Here is a 13,509-nt window from a genome sequence, read left to right as displayed (position 1 = left end):
TTATTTATTGAGTAGGGGCAGAAAGAAATTGAGAGAGAAGACAGAGATGAAGAGAGAAAGAGCCACTTGCAACAATGCTTCACCTTTTCTGAAGCTTTCCCCCTGCAGACAGATATGTGTGTGTGTGGACCAAGGGCTTGAAATGGGTCCTTGTGTATTTTAACTATTGTACTCTGCCAAATGCACCACTGCCTGGTCCCCATCCTTGACATCTATAGAGCAACACATCTCTCTATTCTTTTCCCTTTTTTTCTTTATTATTTTTCTTAATGGCTTTTTTCTTAATGGCTTTTTCTTAATCTCTTCTTCTTATTGTCTACTGTGAACAGTAATGACCATTAAAAAAGAAAAAACCGGGATTTCGGTGATAGCGCCGCAGTAATTCAGTGCAAGTGGTGCAAAGCGCAAGGGTAGGAGTAAGGATCCCGGTTCGAGACCCTGGCTCCCCATCTGCAGGGGAGTCGCTTCACAAGCAATGAAGCAGGTCTGTAGGTGTCTATATCTTTCTCTCTCCCTCTCTGTCTTCTGCTCCTCTCTCTATTTCTCTCTGTCCTAATGACGACATTAATAACAACAACAATAATAACTACAACAACAATAAAACAAGTGCAACAAAAGGGAAAATAAAAAAAAAAGAAAGAAAAAGCTTGTAAATGTTGGCACCTATATGGAAGGATTGCAGGGGATTTTGTTCGAAAGATGCCCTGTGGGAGTATGGAGGTAGCGCAGCAGATTAAGCACATGCAGCACAAAGCACAAGGACCTATGTAAGGAGCCCGGTTCAAGCCCCCAGCTCCCCACCTTCAGGGGAGTCACTTCACAAGCCATGAAGCAGGTCTACAGGTGTCTATGTTTCTCTCTCCCTCTGTCTTCCCCTCATCTCTCCATTTCATTCTGTTCTATCCAAAGATGATATTAATAACCATAACAATAAAAAAACAAGGGCAACAAAAGGGAATACATATTAAAAAACAACATAAAAAAATAAATGATGCCCCGTATGTTTATGGTTTTGATTTAAAGCTTTTAAAAAAAATTTTAAATATATATTCCCTTTGTTGCCTTTTTTAAAATTGCTGTAGTTATTATTGTTGTTATTGATGTCATTGTTGTTAGAAAAGACAGAGAGAAATGGAGAGAAGAGGGAAAGACAGAGGGGGAGAGAAAGACACCTGCAGACCTGCTTCACTGTCTGTGAAGTGAATACCCTGCAGGTGGGGAGCCGGCAGCTCAAACCGGGATCCTTACACAAGGGGAAAAAAGGGGGAATAAAAACATCCAGGAGCAATGGATTTGTAGTGCAAGGACCAAGTCCCAGCAATAACCCTGGAGGAAAAAAAAAAAAGAGAGAGAGAACTTCTCTAGTCTAAATAACATCAAAGACATAAAGGTTCAAGAAGCCCAGAGGTTCCCAAACAGAATTAACCCAGACTTAAAGACACCTAGACACTTCATATTTAGAATGGAAAGGGATAAGGATAAAGAAAGGATCCTGAAGGCAGCAAGAGAAAAACAAAGAGTCACCTACAGAGGAAAACCCAGAAGATTAGCAGCAGACATCTCCACACAAACACTACAGGCCAGAAGAGAATAGCAAGATATCTATCTAGTGCTCAATGAGAAAGGCTTTCAGCCAAGACTACTGTATCCTGCTAGACTGTCATTCAGACTAGATGGAGGCATCAAAACCTTCTCAGACAAGCAACAGTTGAAAGAATCAACTATCACCAAGCCTTCCCTGAAAGAAGTTCTGAAAGGTCTCCTATAAACAGTCAGAACACCATAATTATGTCATATATCAGAACACACTAAAAATCTATAACGATGTTAAAATATATTCAATCTATGATATCAATAGATGACAATGGTCAGAATTCACCTATTAAAAGGCACTGAGAAGGAAGATGGTTCCAAAAACACAACCCAACAATATGATATCTACAGGAAACCAACATAACTCAACAAGAAAGGATCCCAAAGGCTGCAGGAGAAAAACAAAGAGTCACTTACAGAGGTAAACCCATAAAATCGGCAGCAAATTTCTCCACACAAACACTAAAGGCCAGAAGAGAATGGCAAGATATCTATCTAGTGCTCAATCAGAAAGGCTTTTATCCAAGATTACTGTTAGACTCTCATTCAGAATAGATGGAGGCATAACAACCTTCTAAGACAAGCAGCAGTTGAAAGAATCAACTATCACCAAACCTGCTCTGAAAGAAATTCTGAAAGTTGTATAAACAGTCAGATCACCTTAAATATGCCATATAACAGAACACTCTAAATATCTACAATAATGATGATAAAATATCTTCAATCTATGATAACAATAAACATCAATGAGGGAACCAGGCAGTGCCACACCTATTTAAGCACTCACGTTACAGTGCACAAGAACCTGGGTTCAAGTGCCTGGTCCCCACCTGCAGGGGGAAGATTCACAAGTGGTAAAGCAGGGCTTCAGGTGTCTCTCTCCCTCTCTATCTCCCCCTTCCCTCTCCATTTCTGTCTCTATCCAATAGTAAATAAATAAATAAATGTCAATGGCATGAATTAACGTATTAAAAGGGGCAAAGTAGAAACATGGATCAGAAAGAAAAAAAAGTCCTATGTTGTCTGTAGGAATCCCACCTATCTCAGCAAGACAAACACAGACTCAAAGTGAAAGGATGGAAAACTATCGTATGAGCCAATGGACCACACAAAAAAGGACAGGAACAGCTATGTGTATATCTGACACAACAGACCTTAAAATAAATAAAATTTTAAAAGATAGGGATGGACATTACTTAGTGCTCAGAGGATCAATCAAGAGGACTTAATGATGATCAACATTTATGCAACCAAGGAGAGGCTATTTAAATATATCAAATATCTACTGCAAGAGCTACAGCAATATATTAACAGCAAGTAACACAGTCATAATAGGGAACTTAAACATACCACTCTATTCACTTGAAAGATTATCCAGGCAGAAAATCAATAAAGAAGTGAGAAAGGTAAATAAGGAGAGTAAAAATGGTGACGTAATCATTTTCAGCCCATCTTGGATGGAGCTTAAAGAAATCATGTTAAGTGAAATAAGTCAGAAACAGAAGGATGTATATGAGATGACCTCATTCACAGGCAGAAGTTGAAAAACAAGATCAGAAGAGAAAGCACTAAGTTGAACCCCAACTGCAGGTGGTATAATGCAGCAAAGTAAGACTCTGGAGTTAATGAGTGGGAGAGGGAGTTCAGGTCTTGGGACAGGATGATAGAGGGCCTACTGGGGGATGTAGTGTTGTGTGGAGGAGTGGGAGGTGTTATGCATGTACAAACTGTTGTGTTTGCTTTTGACTGTAGAGCATTGATTCCCCCCAATAAAGAAGAAAAAATGAATTTGCATCTACAGGGCTGTCGTCATTTGCATTTCTATTAGAGAATGTGCACTAGGTAGAAACCACCGGCTTGCATTAACTGGAGCAGTGGAGCACCAGTCCAAAGACAGTCTGCACTAGACACACCAGTGAAGGGTTTTGTGATCTGGCCTCTGGTTTCCAGTCTAGGGGTCTGGGACTTGGCAGCTCTGTTAGCATGGGGTTACTTACATTTTATCATTTTCAAGACAAGTTCATGCTAACTATGCAGTGAACAAGGGTGTACAAGGACATCTTCAAGGGCCTAGACATGAGTTTATTTGGAAGTAGTTCTACTTTTCCTTTTGTGAGCAACATCTAGTCTGTTTTCCACAGGGACTGCTCCACTTTACCTACCCATCAACAGTACACCCAGGGCCTCTGATTTCTTCTCCTCTCAGCACTCATTTCTGTTTGAATAATATCTACTCTAGCAGGTACTGAGGTTTTGGCTTGCATTTCTCTGGTGAGTACTCAACTTTTCCCACAATCCTGTTGTAGATCTTCTTTGGAGGAATATCTGGTCAGTGGTTTTGCCTATTTACAAACTTGAGTTATTTGGTGTCAGACTCTTTGAGTTCCATGAGTTCCTTTAAGTTATCATTTTGAATATAAACCTGCATTTAGATATATGATTTGCACAGATGTTATCCTATTACATAGGTTGCGTCTGGAGGAGTCACAGATTCTAACTCAACTTAAAATCTAAGAAGAGTAAACTTTTTCTTCCTTTCTCTGCTGCTCATTTGTCATGTCTGCCTTTCAAGTTTTTTTTTTTTTTTAATTTTATTTAACACAGTTCTGGCTTGTGTATGGGGAACTGAAACTGGAATTTTAAAACCTCATGGAAGAGAGTCTCTGCATAACTATTATGCTATCTTTCCATCTCTCAATTTCTATATCTGTAAATTACAATTCTTTTTTTTTTTTTTTTACCAGAGCAGTACTCAGTTCTGGATTATGGTGGTGTGCGGGACTGAACCTGGGACTCTGGAGCATCAGGCATGAGAGTCTCTTTGCATAACCATTTTGCTATTTACTCCCACCCTCTAATTCATTTTGTAAAATATTTTTTATTATTGAATAGAGACTAAGAGAAGTGGACATGGAAGAAGGAAATAGAGAGGGAGAGAGAAAAACCTGCAACACAGCTTCAGCACTTGTAAACCTTTCCCCCTGCAGGTGGGGACCATGGACTTGAATCCAGGTCCTTACACATTGTAACATGTGCACAACCAGATGCAACACAGCCCATCCTCTGTAAATTATAGTTCTAACTAATAATTTATCTTGTAATTAGTCATAACTTGATACTTGTTAAAATGTTCTGTACCAGTGGTATGGGATTTAGCCTACTAGGTAAAGTGTTGGACTCTCAAGCGTTAGGTCTTGAGTTCGATCCCCGGTAGCACATGTACCAGTGATGTCTGGTTCTTTCTCTCTCCCCTATCCCTCTCATAAAAAATTTTTTAAAAGTTTTGTACCATATTCTGAAATTGCTGATATACTGCATACCACAGTCACAGTCTAACTTGCATGGCTGATAGTTTTGCTTTCACCTGAACAAAGATGATGAAGAAAAGTTTTTGTAATTTGTTATGTAACAGGGAATGTTCATAAATAGGACCTCTTTTTTAATATTTTATTTTATTTTAATGGGAGAGAAAAATAGAGATACAGAAAGATTAGAGTGCTGCTCAGCTCTGGCTTATGGTGGTGCTCAGGACTAAACCTGGGACTTCAGATCATCAAGCATGAAAATCTTTTGCAAAGCCACTATGTTGTCTCCCTAACTATGAATATGACTTTCTGTATGTCTAATCTTTCTATCAATTCATCTATACATCTAACCACCCAGTAAAAAGAAGCATAAAAGATCATTTTTATCATCAGGACAACTGAAATGACATCATAGGTACTCGTTATAATTGTAATAACACATAATTTGTGCTATGCTGTATAGTTACAAACACTTTTGTATAAACTGTATTAGCAGTCCTGGGAAACAATACTTTATCCCTATTATGTGTCTCTCACTGACAGTAACCCACTTAGTTGCAAAGTGACTGCCTTTCTGATGAGAAGTAGAGATGGAAGACTTAAACTTTTATTTTATTATCACACTGTCATTTTTTTTCTTTCTTACCAGAGCACTGATCAGCTCTAGTTTATGGTGGTGCAAGGGACTGAACCTAAGACTTTGGAGTCTCAGGCATCAGAATCTCTTTGCATAACCATATGTTACCTATCCTACCACCCACCCCGTCTGTCCTTTATTATCTTCTTAACACAGTCATCACATACTTTATATCCCATATTTGTATCAGTCAGCTAGAGGGTGTGGGTCATTCTTTGGGAGGCACCAGATCCAAGGAAGAGTGTTGACTTCACTAGAAGGAAGAAGAGTTTCTGTTGCCAGCATGGCTCTCCACTGAGTTTCCCCAGAGTTCTTACCCCTGCCTTGAGTGCCTATGCTCCTGGTGAAATCCAGCTTCCTGTGTGTCTCCCTGAGGAGAACTCTTGACTCCCAAGTCTCTCTCTTCCTCTTTGGTTTTGCATGAAAAAGGTCATCTCACTCTCCTTAGTGTCCTAAGCCCACTCACTCTGTACATGCACATTGATAAAATATCTTGTTGGCTGACGGAAGAAAACTATGTAAAAACTGTGTCTTCACCCCTAGCAATAGTCCTGATGGAGGGGGCTGGAGTGAAGCAATTTCTGGGGAAAGCCTCTGCTCTGGGAGGTGAGGGACACTAGTGATAAAGTGGCACTAGTGTCAAGAGAGATCAAGATGCTCTCTGCACCAGTGTTCCCAGTCCATTTCCTTGTGGGCCATATGTATGTAAACTATTCTATTTTACTGGGCCAAGAGCTATGAAAACCTGTGTGTGTGTGTGTGTGTGTGTGTGTGTGTGTGAGAGAGAGAGAGAGAGAGAAGGGGGGGGGGATGGGGGAATAGAGTGGGAAGGAAAAAGAGAGATACCTGCAGCACTCCTCTGAGCTAGTCAAGGCTGGGAGCTTGAACTCAGGTCTTTGTGCCCTACCTGGCATGTCACTACCTGGCCTCCATATAGAATTTATTCCTATAACTCTTACAACAAAATCTGTGATGAAAGGTAGCTGTGCAGGTAGAGTATAGGACTTTGCATTTGTGGTGCAATGGTTTTGTGACCTGGCGTCAAGTATGGGAGAGTAATGCTGTTCTTTCTCTCTTTTTAATAAATAAACCAAAAACCCAACACAAGATACCAATGTCCATGTCCAGTGGAGAAGCAATTACAGAAGCCAGAACTTCCATTTTCTGTACCCCATAAAGAATTTTGGTCCATACTCCCAGAGGGGTAAATGTCAGGGAAAGGTGACTACAGGGCTCTGAACTCCAATTTCATCAGGAACCAGAGAGAGAAGGAAAAGAAAGAGAAAAAGAAAAAAAAAGGGGGGGGGGGGACTCACAAGTATTAAGTGTGACTTAGAAAGGAAGAGGAAGCAAGATCATAGGGAAAATGGGGAAATATATATATAGAGAGAGACTGACAGTTGTACAAATAATAGTCAACCTATATTTGTGATCTTGGGAGAACAAATGCAGTATCCTATGGAGGGCATGGGGATAGAAAACACTGGCAGTGGGAAAAGCATGGAATTATACTCCTGTTATCTTATAATTTTGTAAATCAATATTAAATCACTAACAAAAATATTTTTAAAGTTAGGCATAGAGAACCTATAATTCTATTCTTGAAAATATATGCAAGAGAAATGACAGCACATGCCCATTAAAAAAACATGTATACAGGGGACTGTGAGATACTTTACCTGGGAGGGTGTCTGCTTTGCCAGGTGCACCACCCAGGTTTGAGCTACTGCTACACCACATGGGGGCACTATCACACTGAGGAACGTTTTGTTGCTGTGGTATCTGTCCCTTTCTTTACAGAAAAGTGAGGCCCCAGAGAGGACAAAACAAAAACAAAAAATAAAATAAACCTTGTACATGAATATACACAGCAACATTACTCATAACAGCCAAAGATGCAATCAACCCAAAAGTATGTCTAAAATGCAGTCTATCCATCTAGAGAGACAGCTCAGGATCTAGGTAGGGGACATGCCTTGTCTAATTGTGTGGGTGGGACTCAAGCACTGGCACCAAGTACAAGGTGACATGGAAACAGGGGCAGCTCTGGAATCGTCTGTCTCTCCCCCTTTCTAGCTGAATGAAAAATCAATCTAAGAACAATGAAATTACATATAAATGAGGCCCCAGTTCCACTGAGGGAAATGTGGCATAATCATGAAATGGAAAAGATATTTTTTAGCAAAAAATATGTATTATACATGCTGAAAATGAGTAAATCGGGAAAACATGCTAAATGAAGGAAGGGACTCACAAAAGACTGTACTGTGTGTTTTTGGTTGCATAAAAAACACTGGAAAGGGAAATTTGGGTTAGGAGATTGCATAGTGGTTATGCAAAAGACTTTTTTTTTTCATTTTTAATATTTATTTATTCCCTTTTGTTGCCCTCTTTGTTTTATTGTTGTAGTTATTATTGATGTTGTTGTTGTTGGATAGGACAGAGAGAAATGGAGAGAGGAGGGGAAGACAGAGAGGGGGAGAGAAAGACAGACACCTGCAGACCTGCTTCACCGCCTGTGAAGCGACTCCCCTGCAGGTGGGAATCCAGGGTCCCTAACCAGGATCCTCATTGCAAAAGACTCTTATATCTGAGGCTCTGGGGTCCCAATGAATCTCTGGAACCACTTTAAACCAGTGCTAAATAAAGCTCTGGTGAAAAAAATAAATAAAAATAAAAGGTGATCCAGGAGCTGACACAGTGGCGAAATTGTTGGACTCAAGCATGAGGCTCCAAGTTCAGTCAGTACATGGTAGTGTACATGCTGGAGTGAGGCTCTGGTTCTCTCTTTTAACAAGTAAAATAAAGATAAATTTATATTTTTAAAGACAGATTTGGAAAAAAGTACTCTGGGGGGTACTGGGACACCAGCTGCAAACTGTATTATGTTTTCTAATGTATTGGATCCAGAAAATGGAGACTATTTCTTGCCTTACACATACTGTTTACTCGTATTCATTCATACCTTGTCTTCTATGACAGCTCATTGAATTTGCCTTTCCCAAATCCAGTCACAATAAAACTGCTAAGATGCCTTTCTGCATGAGCTCTTTGGGTTTCCTTCACCTTTCAGAAGAGATAACAGGAGAAATTTAGTTTCTTCAGTATTCTCCAAATCTAAACTGCCTAAACGCTAGCTGAGCTCTCCATTAATAACTGAACTTAACAGAAGATAACTTGGCATATTACCAGAATTTAGCTTGCCTGGGTTAACATATATATATATACATATATATATATATATATATATATATATATATATATATATATATATGACATTTATTAATAAAAAAAATAAGTGTCAGTGTATCTTTTCCCATTCAACTGCTATCACAAATGACCTTAGACTGGGTAGATGGTAACACAAGATTTCTCACAATTCTGGAGACTGCAAGTTCAAGATCAAGGTGCCAGCTTGGTGTGAGCCCTCCTCTAGGCTGCAGACTGCTCCACGTAATCGACATACCAGAAGGCACTAGGATGTCAGTATTCACAGGACAAATGCTTCCAGGCATTTCAAATACAAAGAAACTCACACACATAGATAAATGTACTGATTTATGGTACAGATTCCAGATCTAGAAGTAATGCCACTATCCACTGGAACACAGATAAAAAGGTCTTATCAAGGGAGTAGGGTGGTAGCACAGCAGGTTAATCGCACATGGGGCAAAGCACAAGGACTACATAAGGATCCCGGTTCGAGTTCCAGGGTACCCACCTGCAAGGGGGGAGGGTGGTGGTGGTGGTGGTGGTGGCGTTTTGGGTGTCGTTTCACAAGTGGTGAAGTAGGTCTGCAGGTATCTACCTTTCTCTCCCTCTCTGTCTTCCCCTCCCTTCTCGATGTCTCTATCTTATCCAACAATAATAATAACAAGGGCAACATAAATGGGAAAAATGACCTCCAAGAGCAGTGGATTTGTAGTGCAGGAACCATGTCCCAGTGATAACCCTGAAGGCAGAATAAATAAATAAATAAATAAATAAATAAATAAATAAATGTCTTATCATAAAAAAAAGACACAGAGCAGATATAAGGAGGGAAACGGAAGGGCAGTGGACCATATGTGTAATTTTGCTTTTCTCTTTTTAAGAAGAGAACTGCTTGGAGTCGGTTGGTAGCGCAGTGGTTAAACATACGTAGCGCAAAGTGCAAGACCCAGCATAAGGATCCCAGTTCGAGCCCCCGGCTCCCCACCCTGCAGGGGAGTCATTTCACAGGCAGTGAATGAAGCAGGTGTCTGTCTTTCTCTCCCCCTCTCTGTCTCCCCCTCCTCTGTCCATTTCTCTCTGCCTGTCTAACAATGATGACATCAATAACAACAATAATAAGTACTACAACAATAAAAAGCAAGGGCAACAAAAGGGAAAACAATTAAATAAATTATATTTAAAAAAGAAAGCAGGGAAGAGGGTAAATAGCATAATGGTTATGCAAAGAGACTCTCATGCCTGAGGCTCCAAAGTCCCAGTTTCAATCCCCCACAGCACCATAAGCCAGAACTGAGTAGTGCTCTGGTTTAAAAAAAAAAAAAAAAAAAAAAAACAGAGAACTGCTCAGCTCTGGACCTCTGGGGCCTTTTACATGAAAGTCTGTTGTGTAGATTGCTAAACTACTTATAGCCCAATATTTTATCTTAAAAAAAATGGAAGTAGTGAGGATGAACCTGATAGCATCAGACCTGTGTGCACAGAGGGTCTGAGATTGAGCACTGGCACTATATACACCAAAGATTTTATTGTTTTCTCTCTCTCTCTCATCCATATGCTCTCATCAGTAAGTAAAATGTAGAGAAAAAAAAAAGTAAGTAGGATAATGGTTATGCAAAGAGGCTCCAAAGTCCCAGGTTCAGTCCCCCGCATCACAATAAGCCAGAGCTGTGTCTTGCTCTGGTGTTTCTCTGTGTCTTTCTCTCTCTGCAACTCTCTCAAAAATAAAATAAATAAAATAATTTTTAAAATTTAGAACATATATGTAAAGTATAATAATTAAGCCTAAATGTCATAGAAATCACTATAAACAGAATTCTCTTGTTCTAGCACACATACAAATAAATGTTAAAAAAAACTCATCAAAACATTTACAAATACTAAGATACTTAAGCATATACAAATAAACTAAAAGCATTCATAAAGTCAGTAATTAATGTCATATATCCACCTTCATTTTTTTAACTTTCCAGTACCAGGCTATTTTTTACTATATAAATTTTTTATATTTATTTATTTTCCCTTTTGTTGTCGTTATTTCTCATTGTTGATGTAGTTATTATTATTGTTACATAGGACAGAGAGAAATGGAGAGAGGATGGGAAGACAGAGAAGGGGAGAGAAAGATAGACACATGCAGACCTGGTTCACTGCCTGTGAAGGTGGGAAGCCGGGGGCTCGAACCGGTATCCTTATGCAAGTCTTTGCACTTTGTGCCACGTGTGCTTAACTCACTACCCGACTCCCCACCAGGCTTATTTTTAAAGTATATACTGTTTTTTAAAGGAGTAAGGAAATAAGATGACATTACCTGAGTGAAGGAGTCAACTGAGGACACAGCAGCATTGCCTACAGGAGTTTGCTGAGCCACGCTATCCAGTTATTCCACTGAAATTCCAATCTGAGCAACAGATGGAGTCCACACCATATTCATGGCTCCAAAAGGATGCTGGCTCCCTTCTCCTGGAAAAAAAAAAAGAACATATACACATATTTCAAGCCTAACTGGGGTCCATATAAATTAATTCATAAATAAGTAAGAACTTCCAGTGTAAATGCAGTAAAGTTCTGATATAAGCAGTCAGGGAAATAGCTCCATTGGTAGAGTGCAGGACTTACATGCAGGAGGCTCCTGATTCAATTCCCAGTGCCACACACACCTACTGGAGTGGCACTGTGGCTTCTGTCATGTGAATATAATGGTCTACCACCTATGGAATAAACTCAACCCTTTAAAAATCAGTTCTGAAGCAGACTGGGAGATGGCTAACAGTGTTGGAGTCTTAAGCACGAGGACTTGAGTTCAATGCATGGATTGCCGGAGCAATGCTCTGTTCTCTCAGTTTCATGTTAATTAATAAATTAAGTGGCTTGCTAGGTGGGGTCGGGAATGAAATACTGGGCTTGAAAGCATAAGGTCCGAAATCTTGATCCCTAGTTTCACATGTACCAGAATGATGCTCAGTAGTTCTTGCAGAGTAGTTCAGACAGAGAAGAGGAGAGAAAGATAGACACCTATAGACCTGCTTCACCGCCTGTAAAGTGACTCCCCTGCACGTGTGGAGCTGGGGCTCGAACTGGTATCCTTAAGCCAGTCCTTGCGTTTTGCGCCACGTGTGCTTAACGCACTGCGCTACCACCTGACTCCCAATAAATGTATTTTTATAATTTTTATTTGCCCAGAATTAATCATCTACACCACCATAACCATAGCTGAGCAGTGTTCTAGCTTAAATATATATATATGTGTGTGTGTTATTATTTGAAAGTTTGCTTTTTTAACTGTAAAGAACGAGTTTTTACCATATTGCTAAATAAAAATACAAATCATCACATAACATTTCCCCCACCATAAAAAGTAGCTTTTTCTAAATTGTATTAAATTAGTATAGCTGGAAGTTGACAGAATAAAAAGAGAGAAATCAATGAATGAGAGCAAGTATCAGATAAAAGATTTTCAATGTTAACTCTGAGGGAAGAATGGTTTTAAAGACTTTAAGGACCAGTTTTTAGGGAAGGCGAAGTCACACCAGCTATCTAACAAGATCCAAGCATGGTGGGGGGCCTCTGCAAGGTGAGTGGCCATGGATTGAACTGAAACCACTCTGCCTTTTGTTCCACTAATCATGATATTAATATTGGGTATTATTGGCTATTTTATAAGATTTATTGGTTAATTTCCAAATGACAACTGAGAAAATAGCAAGTTCCTAAGAAGAATGCTGTTTAACAAAAAACAACCCCTTAAAGACCCCCAGACTAAAGAGGTCCAAAACAGCAATTGGCCAATTATCAGATAAGCTGTCTGTAAGGCAATTCCTAGCTCCCCCCGCCCCTTTATCATCCCAGTACCTACACCCCTAGCAGAAAAGGTTAGAGGGAAATATAGAGAGCAGTGGGTTCTTCCCACAGCCTTGAGAAGCTTATAGAAAAGGGGTAGACTGTTAATTTGCTTCATAAAAACTCACCTTTTAGAAACAATAGCTACTCCAGGAAGCTTGCTTAGGGATAATTAATCATAGTTAAAATTAAAGCAAAAACAACCATAAGAGCTCAGAGAGCTTAGCTCAGTGATGCTAAGGCACAGCATCAAAGCCATTTCAATGAAACATGAAAGTTTCATTTACAAAATAAAAAAATGGCACAGGCACTGTCATGCGACCTGCTTGACACAGTAACAGCTTTGCAGGAAGTTCAGCTAGGCTGGACTCTCAGGATAAACTGAAACCATCTTGCCTTTTGCCATGTATAGGTCTTGGGATTAAGCTCTGTGTGGTCTTAATAATATTTACCTATTGCCAAGCTCAGAGCCTGACCAATAACAAAAGTAATGATAAAACCTGCATTGCACCCTGTAAGATTGATCATAACGGAACAAGCAATATCAGTAATGCAGAATTTTTCAGGAGACTCCAAGAGGAAGAATTGTTTCCCCATTTATCTACACCACTTCCTTTAGTAGTCCCCCTAAAACATAGAGAAAGATTGGTGGTTCCCACAGTGGAGGGGGGCACCTTACATAGCCTAATTAATAAATGGAAAGTTAAGGTACCTGCCTAGATACAATGGGCCTTTTAAGCTACCACCCACCATGCTCCCACTTCCTTATACAGGAATAGTACATGAGAACCTAGGTCACATAATAAGTATACAAGAAAGCGAGCTTAATTTTATGGAGTAAAATTAAGTATCACCTTGCTGCCTTCTCAGTAAGGAACAAAACAAAACTCCTTGATCAAACAATGGAACAGATTATATGAAAAA

General features: G+C 39.6%; 1 pseudogene; it reads right to left on the bottom strand.

Annotated features, from left to right (window-relative positions):
* LOC132533791 (polycomb protein EED-like) overlaps positions 1-13,509 on the bottom strand; it is a 213,781-nt pseudogene that overhangs the window by 31,925 nt on the left and 168,347 nt on the right.

Source organism: Erinaceus europaeus, chromosome 17 (assembly GCF_950295315.1).
Source record: "Erinaceus europaeus chromosome 17, mEriEur2.1, whole genome shotgun sequence".
Lineage (NCBI taxonomy): Eukaryota > Metazoa > Chordata > Mammalia > Eulipotyphla > Erinaceidae > Erinaceus > Erinaceus europaeus.
The sequence above is the reverse complement of the archived record's forward strand: the minus strand, read 5'-3'. Positions and strand labels throughout refer to the sequence as shown.